This window comes from Ochotona princeps, chromosome 6 (assembly GCF_030435755.1).
Source record: "Ochotona princeps isolate mOchPri1 chromosome 6, mOchPri1.hap1, whole genome shotgun sequence".
Classification (NCBI taxonomy): Eukaryota; Metazoa; Chordata; class Mammalia; order Lagomorpha; family Ochotonidae; genus Ochotona; species Ochotona princeps.
In genome coordinates this window covers 70,695,091-70,707,522 of record NC_080837.1, presented here as the reverse complement: position 1 = coordinate 70,707,522, position 12,432 = coordinate 70,695,091, and positions in this window count along the sequence as shown.

Below are 12,432 nucleotides of genomic sequence, written 5' to 3'. Positions count from 1 at the left end.
CCCGTGCCCCCTTGTCATGCACATTCATGTCACAGCCCTCAGCAGAGGACTCGGGGTTCTTTGATGCCCAATGTGCTCAATTTGGTTTCAGAGATTTCCAATTCCTTGCTCTAAGCACATCTCCTCAACTAACAAATAGCACCGGGACACAATTCTCTCGAAGGCCCTGTGCCCTTAATTACCTCAAGTCAGTGGCCTTCCCACTGTTGAGAGCCTGGCAGGTCCAGGGCCGCATTAACATTCCTGGGATTGTGCACGGCTGGCCTTTGTCGCTGGAGCTGAATGCTGCCTCATTAGCTCAAGCTCGTGGGGCATGCGTGTCTCTGACAACAGTTTAATTATGGACATTGTTTACGAATCAGTATTACATTGGCAGCCTAGAGGGCTAATCTGCCGATTAACACAATAGCTTGTTTTCGGTTTATTCTTTCACCCAATGAAGGCAAGAGTTAAACAAACCTGTTTTTGTAGCTCTTGTAGATCGTAATAAGATTGGGAAACACGTTTTGAGGAGGGGATACATTTGGAGGTTTTTATGTTTCTCTTCAAGTTTAGTTTAGCTTGTTATTCATCGAAGGAAAAAAAGACAGCTTTGGAAAATACTCAAGTTGGAATGATGGAAAGAAGTGAGGGATTGGCTAATTAAGACAATGGAGTTCAGGAAATTTTGTCTGTAGCCCTGTCGGTTCCCCTATAGACCTTTGGGAGGTCTCAGTTTAAAAATACCTTTATGTAATTAGTTAATGATTAATTATATAATTAATTAATTATATAATTAGCTTAATCTATCAGTAAATATTCAGTTTGCTTTTCTTTAGCACTTTGAGGGCTATGAGTTGAAAGCAAGATGAAAACAATTCCTTTAAAAACGTATATTTAATTAAAAAAATATATATATATTGCTAATTTTAGACAGGGAGACACAGAAATAAGATTTAATTCACTCCCCAAATGCCAAAATGGGGGGCGGATAGGATGGGTGAGGCTGAAGCCTGGAGCTAAGTCTTCCACATGGATGGCAGGATCTAGCTGCTTGGGTGTAGGGACTCAAACACTTAGGCCATCCCCTGCTGCTTTCTCAAGCACATGAGCTTGGCACTGGATCTACGTGGAGCAGCTGAAACTCAAACTGGTGTCCATATAGTGTTGCTAGCATTGCAGACCATGGCTCACCCTTCTATGCTATGGCACCAGCCCCCTGAGCAGTATCTTTACATGAATTGTCTGTCTATAACTTCTTGAAAAGAGCAAAGATGATCAGTTGACCTTCTCCTCGCCCCTTAACTTTCCATCTGATGGAAGTATTAAAGGAGGTAGGTAGAGTGGCCAAGAGTCAAGGGAATGAGAGGAATGGGAGGAGGAGAAAAAGGCTTGGGTGACTCCTGCCTTTGTGTCCCAGGGTCAGACCCCGTGGAGCAGGCACGCAGGCCTTTCCCCATGGTCCTGTCTGCCAACACCACCTCACCACCTTCTCTACCATGTTTTCCCATTTAAAATCAGGCATCTCAGAATCCCCCATTGCATTCAGCCAATCCACATGGTGTGGTTCAGCTTTTAAGAAGAATAAATCAACATTTTCAAGCTTGCCTGGTCTTAGTGTAAACAGTCTCCCTGCACTAAAAATGGCCTACAGTGTGATTTGGCCCATGCTAGGATGGTGGCTCCACACTAGGGACACACTTGCCTTTAAAAATAACATGGCATCAAGGAAGTGCACCTCGTTGCTGGCTGTGTGCGTGTTTTCTTAGCAACTTGAAAGGAGTCACCTTAGCTGCTCCTCTGAGTCATTGCTGGGGGGTCAGAAGCATGGAGAAAGGCTTGGTAGAAAGGCTTTGGGGAAGTGCAGTTGTCCTGGCTGGGCCTCATTAGGCTCTTGCCTCCTTTACCACCATCTCTGCCTGGAGGGAACCCTGGAGTGCAGTCTTCTTGTCTAGCGGGAGGCAATACATGCTTTCTCTCTAGCACAGGAGGAGACCTGTTGTGTGTGCTGCCTGTGTCCTAGTGCTTTTCTGAAGCCCGTTTTCCCAGGCTGCCAGCCAGGCCTGATCCTTTTTCAGACCAGTCCCAGGTAGATGCAGCTTTCACCCGCAGCACCTGGAGACTTCTTGGCTCCCCTCACTCGTCCACAAGGTGTCTATGGTTCTGGGGTTTTTGTCTTAGCAGAGCTTGTCCCAATCCTCTGTCTACCTTTTTTGCTGTGATGCTGAAGTCCCCACAGTTGCCAACAGTCTTCGCCTCTGTATTTGACTGCTAACGCAAATGTATTTCAAAGGGTTTATTTAACTGGTAAGATGTCTTCCTGGAAGCATGTTGGTGCCAGTTGTGTGGTTCCCTGGAATCAGTCTAAGTGTATTCTGAACTTTGCTTTGCTGTTCATTAGTTGGTGAATTTGGACCAACCTTTAGACAATTTCTTTAGGCAGATGAAGGAGGTTGCAATAGTGACGATTAACTTCATAGGGTTGTTCTCAGAGTTGCATGAGATAATCTCCATATAGCATTAAATGCCATGCCCGACTCCCATGGAGTGTTTAGGGAATTCTGCTATTCTTATATCTTTGTGAATGTAGACGCTGAGAATGTGCATCTTAAAGAATCCTGGGGTGTGACTCATTGTATAACCCTATAGTTGTCCTGACATTTAAGCCTTCAAACGGGGCCCTGGTCTCAAGTTCTGGCAGATGTGTCATGCTGGTCGCCTGACTGGTCTGTGCAGGAAGTTTGCTGCAGGCTAGGGGAAGAGCTTGCCTCCCAAAAGCACATGGGCATCCTTGGAGGCAGTATTCCAGCCAGTCTGCAGCTCCCTCTCTGGACCCAAGAATCTGAGGCAGCAGGAGTATCCTGATTTCTTAAACTATTTGAATAGCTGCTTCCTTCTGCATCTTTGGGCAAGTGAAAAGCAGTACACACTCAGAACTCTTTGGCTCTTGTTCACAAGCTGAGCCACATGCAGGGTTGAAGGTTGGATTCGAAATAATAACCAGAAACAAGGCAGACAGGCACTCACACCTGCCTGGAAGGAATGAACAAAACAGATGCCTGAGAAGTTGGGAAGAATTTGTATGTGAACACATAGGCTTATGGATTTACCATTTCCATTCCAACAACTTCTAGAAGACTTTGAAAGTGAGGGAGTGTCTCCCCAGGACTGCAGAAGAGGCCGGGCACCTGCGTGGGGAGCCACACCCGGCCAGTCCCCATGGGATTCTGATTTATGGAGAGTCGGATTCTGAGCTCAACTGCATTCTTGTGGCTGGGATCAAAAGGGCTTTCTTGCCGACCACACATCACATCCTGGGAATCCTCCCTCTGCAGAACATTCCTGAGAGCAAATGCAGCCTTGGCCACAGCCCATGGGGAGGAGGAAGACTGGGAGAGCACGTAGCCTGGAAGATGGCATTTCCAGTCCTTCACAACAAAGAACTCTCCACCCAGCAGCAGAGCACTGTCGGTTTGGGCACAGTTACCATCTTTCCATCTTAGTCAGGGGCAACCTGGCTGGTGGAAAATAAACTAAACTGAACCCTGGTAAATGACTTCACCTCTTTGGAACTTGGTTTCTTTATCTGTGGAGTAGGAATGTTGGATTAACATCAGAGGGGTCACTTTGTAAGCAATTTGCCACATTCCTCACTATTCCATATGGTCTCATATGTGCCTTGCTTTACTCATTTATAGTACCTTCTTCACCTCATTGGAAACTTGAGCTTATTTTAAAATATTTATTTATCTGCAAAGCAGAGTCTCCAAGGGACAAGGAGAGAGAGAATGAGAATGTTAGAGTGTAAGCTCTTGCATTCTGTGGTTCACTGGGGCTGGGTCAGGTTGAAGTCAGAAGCCATGAACTTCATCTGGTTATTTCATGTGAGTGACAGGATCTGTGGAGTTGGGCCATCTCCAGCTGCTTTCCCTGGTGCTTTAGCAGGGAACTGGATTGGAAGTGGAGCAGCCAGGACATGAACCTGCACCCATATGGGATGCTTGTGTTGTAGGTGACAGCTTTAACCTGATGTTCCATGATGATGGGCCTGGAATTCCGAATTTACAATTGCTAAACTAAATAGATATAATCTCAAAGGTCTCTCCCCATCCACCCACCCCAATCCCAGCTGTTAAATTCTTGAAGTTCATAGCTAGGGAGGCAGGAGGTTCTTGTGCTTCTGGACCAGGTTCTTGGAGAAGTAGGGGAAGGGAATGCCCACATGAGGAGGAGTGCCTGCTGGTGGAGTTGACTCTGGTGATTCCAAAGCAGAGAGAGTACTGGTGCTAAGTGGTAGCCTGTCTGCTCCCTCCCTCCAAATACCCAGTGGTCTACTTGGTTAAGTGTTCTTCAGAGTGGGCTTGGGCCCTGCGAGGTATCCTAGTGACTAAAGTCTTTGCCTTGCATGCGCTGGGATCCCATATGGGTGCTGGTTTGTGTCCCTGCTGCCCCACTTCCCATCCAGCTCCCTGCTTGTGGCCTGGGAAAGCAGTCAAGGGAGGACACTGCTCCTGGCTTCGATCGGCTCAGCTCTGGCTGTTGCAGCCACTTGGGGAGTGGGGGAACAAAGGGAAAGCAGGTTTGCTCACTTCTAGAATGAATTTGTCCCTGAAAGAATCAATGAGGTCGTGCTTTCTCCTCTCGTGGGATGCAGAAGCCTGGCAGTGTTAAGCCAGCCAGCCCTGGGAGACAATTCTTGTGTCTATCTCTTCAGTGAGAAAGGATAAGGTGCTCAATCTAACTGAGGTCCCAGATTCCCTTTGGGAAGAAGGAGGAGTTTGGGTACACAGAGTGAGCTGGTGTGAGGAGGTGGGGCTGTACGTACCTCTCTCGGTTTTAACTCCTGATGATGTCATAACGGAGAGTTTTGTGTGATGAAGAAGTGAAGTGGATCCTACTTATCTGTCTGGAGAGACATTATCCATCACATTTAAGAGACTGAACGTGGTACTCTGCCATCACAGCTTTATGTTGTGTTTAGATAAGAATCTTATCAAGAAAGTTAATGCTGGGCCCTGCACCGTGGCCTAGCAGCTAAAGTCCTCACCCTGAATACGCAGGGATCCCATATGGGCATCGGTTCTAATCCCAGCAGCTCCACTTCCCATCCAGCTCCCGGGTTGTGGCCTGGGAAAGCAGTCAAGGACGGCCCAGAGACCTGGACGAGGTTCCTGGCTCCTGGCTTTGGATTGGCGCAGCATCAGCTGTTGTGCTCACTTGGGGAGTGAATCTTAGGGAGTGGAAGATCTTCCTCTCTGTCTCTCCTCCTCTCTGTATATCTGACTTTGTAATAAAAATAAATAAATCTAAAAAAAAAAAGAAAGTTAATGCATTGGTTAGTGGACGGTTTTTCTCCTGCCCTTTTAGGTGGATTGAGTTGTTGGTAATTATGTTGTGCTGAGAATTTGCTTTTCCTGAGTCCCCACACTGGAAGTCAAGGGGAGAAGTATGGAGGAGGAGCTGATAGGTGAAGATATTAGAGCATTAGAAGGAGGTGGTTACATGATAAAAGGCACCTAATCCACCATTTGTATCTAAAATCCAAGAGATACAATATTCTGAATACTGAGCTACTCGTCAAGGAATGGGATCTCACTCATAAACTAGGGGCCCTGGTAAAAAAAAAATAATGGATGTCTCCACATTTAACATTTTCTTATACTGTACGTAGAAGTACATTTTTTTCTGGTAACCTTCCTTCTTTCCATGGATAGAATGCACAGAATCATGGGAGCGGAGCCATCCATTTGGGAAGTGCCAAGATAGAGAGAAGGATATTTTGCAGGTTCTGGAAATCTAGGGTCTTAGAAAAAGACTCCCAAAGCAAGATTAGTGATAGGTCATAATGTAATTAAGTGACTGGAATAGTCTTGGGACTTAAAGAAACCCTGAGGGGAAACTCAGTTTTCTGATCAAATTATCTTTATTTATTTATTTTTAAAAGATTAGTATTTCTTAAACGCAAAGTGAGAGAGAGGGAGCGGGAAGGACACAGAGAGAGGGAGGGAACCTCTGTCTTCTGGTTCACTCTCCAAATGGCCTCAAAGTCAGTAACTGGGCAAGAATTACACCAGGAGCCGGGACTCGGTGTGTGTCATATGTTGGCGGCAGGGACCCAAGCTCTCGGGCTGTCTTCCGCTGTTTCGCAGGTGTATCTTCAAGGAGCTGTTTCGAATGTGGTGTAGCCAGGTGTGAGTCTGCGCTTATATGGGATGCTGGCAGTGTAGCCATGGCTTGACCTGTTGTGTCACAACAGTGGTCACTACTCAAAAGATTTTTTTTTGTTAAAAGCTGTGTTAACCTTTAGGGACACAGATCAATTTAATTGCTTACCTACTTGTATATTGAGTTTACTTATGTTGCTAATCAAATTCAGAATCACCCGTAAGATTATCAGATTAAGAATTATTGTGTGTGTTAACCTCAGTTTATGAAACAGTTTTTTGTTTGTTTGTTTGTTTGTTTTAGCATTTTGGGCCTGTACCTGTGAATTCCAGGTTTTCTGAGCCCTCTGGGACAATTTGACATAGCACATTGTTGGTTCAGAAATCTGTTTTAGACTCTACTGTTTGACTCTGTTTCTTCCAAGCCACTACTGGTCATCTATATAACATTAGGGAGCTACAGTGTTTTTCATTGATTTTATATACATATTTTTACAATCTCATAATCCTAACTATTAATTTTTAAAGGGTCTTTTCAAAAAGCTTCTTTAAAATAAAACATAGTTTTTGCAATTATTCTAGGAGAAATTTCTTGGTCTCTGACTTAAAAAAAAGCAGTCTTCTCAGGTAACCTCTATAAGTATCCCAAATTAGCTTTGAATGTGTTCTAATCATTTATTTTATTAAGTAGTGTAATCAAGAATATGGCTCATAAAATTCCACAAAAAGACTGAAAATAAAGTAAAATCCTGAGTGAGTTAACTTTGCTTTTGTTTTTAAAAAACAAAATGGGCCTGGCGCAGTAGCCTAGTGGCTGAATCCCTGCCTTGCGACTGCCTGGATCCCATACGGATACTGGTTCATGTCCTAGCTGCTCCATTTCCCATCCAGCTCCCTGCTTGTGTCCTGGGGAAGCAGTCAAGGACGGCCCAAAGCCTTGGGGCCCTGCGCCCACGTGGGAGACTCAGGAGAAGCTGCTGAGTCCTGGTTTCAGCTTGGCTCAGCTCCATTGCGGCCTCTTGGGGAGCGAACCTGTGGATGGAAGATCTTTCTCTCTGTCTCTCCTCCTCTGTGTAGATCTGTCTTTCCAATAGAAATAAAAGAAATCTTTTAAAAAACATCTAATTGACATAGCATTTTTTTAGCAATTTATATAGAAATCACAGGATTAATGCTTTATAAGTTATATTAATTTCTATATAGTTATATATTGGAAAGAATTTTTAGGAAAAAGATTTTAATTAGTTAATTAATTAGAATTACAGAGAGAGGGGGAGAGAGAGAGAGGCCACTGGTGGGAGTTGGGCCTGTGTGAAGCCAGGAGCCAGGAGATCCTCAGGGTCTTTTCGATGTTTCAGGGTCCCAAGTCTTGGTCATCTCCTATTGCTTTCCTGGGTGTATTAGCAGTGAACTGGGTCAAAAGTGGATTAGTCTGGACTCGAACTGGCTCCCACATGGGAGACCAGAACCAATTCTATATAGGCCAAAAAAAGTGAGGATGCCTTACTCTTGAAATATTGAGAAATTTGACTAACAAGTGGCTATTTTAATTTCAGACAATATTCAATTCTCTACTTAAAATTAATTCTATGGCACATTACTCCTTTGAGGTATTCTGAGAAAAACAGAACAACTCCATGGTGAAATAAGGATAGAAAAGGCTGTATATTGATTTCTTTTCTCAGATATTTGAAATGCACTTTAGCCTGTTAAAGTCTCTGAAAATCCTACAGGAAGTCACTTGTTTTTAATCTAGCGTTTCCAAAATCGTGAAACCCACTGTGAAACTCTTCATACAAAGCACTTAGTGGAGTGCTGTGCAATTACAGTTCTGGAGTGTGCTTGCTCGGTCTGTATCTACATATGTATCTACCTACCTAGCTATCCATCTCCAATATAGAGATGCCTGGTAGTACCTGGAAGGGTCCTGCATGGTCTTGAGGAATCGTGGAGGAGTTTTTTTTTTTTTTTAAGATTTATTTTTATTGCAAAGTCAGATATATAGAGAGAGGAGGAGAGACAGAGAGGAGGATCTTCTGTCCAATGATTCACTCCCCAAGTGATCGCAATGGCCGAAGCTGAGCTGATCTGAAGCCAAGAGCCAGGAACTCTTTGAACTGTCCTCACTGCTTTCCCAGGCCACAAGCAGGGAGCTGGATGGGAAGTGGAGCTGCTGGGATTTGAACTGGGTGCCCATATGGGATCCTGGCGCATTCAAGGCGAGGACTTCAGCTGCTAGGCCATCGCATTGGGCCCTGTGGAGGAGTTTTTAAGATGCAGCTAAGAAAAAGGGCAATACAAGGTCATGGATCAGCAACATTTGCCTGGATGGAGAGACCCTTGCTCCCCAAGTATGCTTGGATTTACCAGGGCTGACTGCCAGGGTGTGTTGTCTGAGCCCTCACTGCCTCCCCAGGGAGTGCCACATTTTCATCCTGACCAGGAAGAGTGATCACTACAACCCATTCCTTAGTATTGATGTGATTGGGTTGCTGGGAGTAACACTCCACTTCTCATTCCACTTCTTCAGATACCAGGAGAAAAAAATTGGGGAGAGTGAGCCAATGAGTAAGCAAGAACAAGTGTAAGCATGCTCCCATTTGCTGGTTCACTCTCCAAATGCCTGCAGGGGCTACTGTTGAGGTGGAGTCAAAGCTAGGTCTTCCCTGAGAGTGGCCCTGGACCCTCTCTGCTGCCTCCCAACCTCTGCATCAGTGGGAAGCTAGAGTCAAAACCTGGCACCAGGAATCAAACTCAGGCCCTTCAATACAGGGCAAAGATGTCTTGACTTCTAACCAAATGTTCACTTCCCACAACAGTTGTTCTTAATTTCATTTTGCAGAAGCTCTGGGCAAGGTGCTTGTGCCTGAGCTTTTCCATCTGAGAATTGGAGGCAATAATAATGTAATATTATAAAATACAAACTATTTTGCAAAGAAGTTTGTAATGTAAGTATGGCCGATTTAAGGGTAATGAACTCCAAATGTGTTCATCATTTAAAATGGAAACCTGCAAAGAACCATTTGATAGCAACTGCATTTTCAATGAGTGACTTGAGGTCACAGTTCATGAAAGAGTTCTACACCACATGGGTCGTTTTCTGCAGAATTTGTAAACTGAAAGGATGGAATGCTCTCTGCTGTGTAAATTCTGCATCTGCTATTTCTTACAACTACTTTCCCTAGGGTATGAGTGACCGAAGCAGCAAAGTTAGTAGAGAAAACAGGTGTGCCTGTTCAAAGAAGGAAAGAAAGTGTATTTATGAAAATGATCCCCCCCGCCCCAACACCATGGCTCCTCTCCGAGAGATTCACAAAGCAGGCATCCCTACGGGCAGAGCTGATTGGAACAGAATTAGCTCCTTGCCTGGATCATCCAACGTGGAGTTTGGCAAGTTCAGAACATTGACCTCTGCCTGCAGGTGAGAGAGGAGTGCTTTTACTAAGCTTTTACTCCGTACTTTGCAATGCTTCCTGTGGTTTCAGCTTGCCAGTTAGAGCAATAGGATCGTGCTTGCCTGGACATGAGCCTTCTAAACCTGAACTACAGAACTGCTCATTGGTGAGAAAGTTAGGTCAGGAAAACTGTGTTTTTATCTCATTCTGCAGTTATTTCTTTGAGAATCTAGGCCTGTAGGGAGTGGCATTTAGAGCTAAAGTCCTCAAAAGGATGCCAGCCAGGCACAGCCTCAAGGCAGTGTTGCTTTGAAGTCAGGAAGGCCCAGGCTTGATTTGGTCTTAAAGTTCACAGGTCTGGAAATTGGGCTTTGTCATGAACTAGGTACAAAACTCAACCAAGATTGCATGTATTGAGTTGATGATGGCTTGACTTACATGGACATGATCTGTTCGTGCACTGGACACTCTCAGCTGGATGAAATGGCTGTATTAGTTTCAAGAAAGAAAGATAATTGCCAAGCATACCAGACACCAATACTAGCTTGCCTGGATCTTCTGTCTGTAGGAAAGCTACATATGAAGGCTGCATGTTCAACATGGGGAGGGAGCTTACCAACAATAACATATGCATCAGGTCATATGACCCGATGTGTCTATGATGTGTCTACCCACAGCACCAGGATTCATGCCAAGTAGCCCAGATATTTGAGCCAGGGGGTAAAGCCCCTTCTTCTTGGAGTGGTGCTGGAAGCTTTCTCTTACATCTGAACCATCCCATATCTCCACTGTGTTGTAATGACAAATTCCTCCTGTCACCCAGGATTTCTCAAATGAGGCCTGTGATTAACTAGTCCCATTTTCGGGCCCGGTGGTGTGGCCTAGCAGCTAAAGTCCTTGCCTTGAACACGCCGGGATCCCATATGGGCACCGGTTCTAATCCCGGCAGCTCCACTTCCCATCCAGCTCCCTGCTTGTGGCCTGGGAAAGCAGTTGAGGACGGCCCAAGGCTTTGGGACCCTGCACCCGCGTGGGAGACATGGAAGAAGTTGTTGGTTCCCGGCTTTGGATCGGCGTGTCACCGGCCATTGTGGTTACTTAGGGAGTGAATCATCGGACAGAAGATCTTCCCCTCTATCTCTCCTCCTCTCTATACATCTGACTTTGTAATAAAAATAAATAATTAAAAAAAAAACTAGTCCCGTTTTCTTGGGGTGGTGAGGAGAGGGAAGAAAGGGTTCTTTAGTTAAAAATTCCACACACTATTCAGTATCTCTGTGGCTTCATCTTTGTGCATAGCACATTAAGAATTCTGAATAAACCTGTTGGTTTACTCTTAAACTTTTCAATCATACAAAGACCAAAGAATTCTTTTCTTTCTTGGTGGGTTATCTCCAAACATTGTGAAAAACTAGTTTTTCTAGACAATATTCTTTGGATTAAATACCCCTCATCTGAAAATTTTAAAGCTCCAAATTTGAAGTATTTTAGCATTACAAGTGGTGAATTCCAAATCTGACCTAGTATTATAGTGTCTTTGTCAAAACACAGGTGCACTAAAAATGTAGTATAGAATTACCTTCTGAGATTGTGTATAGAGTGTATTTGAAACATGAGTGAGTTTTGGTTTAGACTTAGATTCCATTCCCAAGATATCTCGTTATATATAGTCAAATATCCCAAAGTCTGGGGAAAAAAAAAGAAATTTAAACACTTCTGAGCCTAAGTATTTTCAATAAGAAATACCCTGCCCCAACCCTCCCCACACCCAAATGGAATTACCGGTACCTCTGTGAGCCTTTGATTGGGTAAGAGAATACTTTATTGTTGTTTTTGCTTGGAATACAGACTCTGCATTATCTTTTCTATTGATTCTAGGCCCTGCTAATAATACTGATAGAAAATAAAAACAAGGAAAGGGAAACAGAACAATAAAATGCTCCCCAGGTGAAATAAGTTCCTGGAGGGTAGAATGGCTGCTGTTTCAATTTCCTTCAAGTCCTAAATATTTGGGGTCTAGAGTCTGTGGAGAGGGGCTGACATTGTGGTCAGCAGATGAAGTCACTACCTGGGATACCAGCATTCCTTATGGTCACTGGTTCAAGTCCTGGCATCTCTGCTTCTGATTCAGCTTCCTGCTAATATGCCTGACAAAACATAGCAGTGAGGAGCCATGAACTTGGGCCTCTGCTTCCCACATGGGATGCCCAGATGAAAGTCCTAGCTCCTTTGGTCTGGCCCAGCCCTGGCTGTTGTAGGCCTCTGGGGAGTGAACCAGTGGATGGGAGATTCTCTCTCTCAAATAAATAAATAAATCTTAATATTTCTCAAATATTTTTACCTCTAAGAAGACTAGTCATTTATTGGGCTTTTGTGGTGTTTTTGTCTCTCCCAAGTGGAGAAAAATGCAGCCATTTTGCTTAATAGAGAACATGAAGAATTTCTGACAAGCTATGTTAGTAATTTCAGCTCTTACTGATTTTAGTCTTAGCAGATGGTACAGTCTTGGACACTGGAAAACCTGAGTTCAAATTTCAATATTACCATGGGCAAGTGAGGTCAGCACTTGAAGCTTCAGATTCTATGTCAATTCACAAGGTCATTGTATCAATTAAATAATGACATCAATAATAAGCATACAGTAGTGCCAACATTATGCTAAACATTGTACCTGCCGTGTTTAGTTTTAATCTCCCTAAGCAAATCTAGATTTTGGAGACAACAAGAACAGAAGTGGAGCTTCAGCAAAGTCAGTAGCCTGCTCAAGGACACACTGCTGGCAATGGCAATGAGAGAAGTAGAATTTGAATCCAGGTCTCTCTGATAGCTGAATTCATGCTGAAGCCAAGGGCTTAGCACATAAATACTTAATACGTATTTAAAAATATAATTGG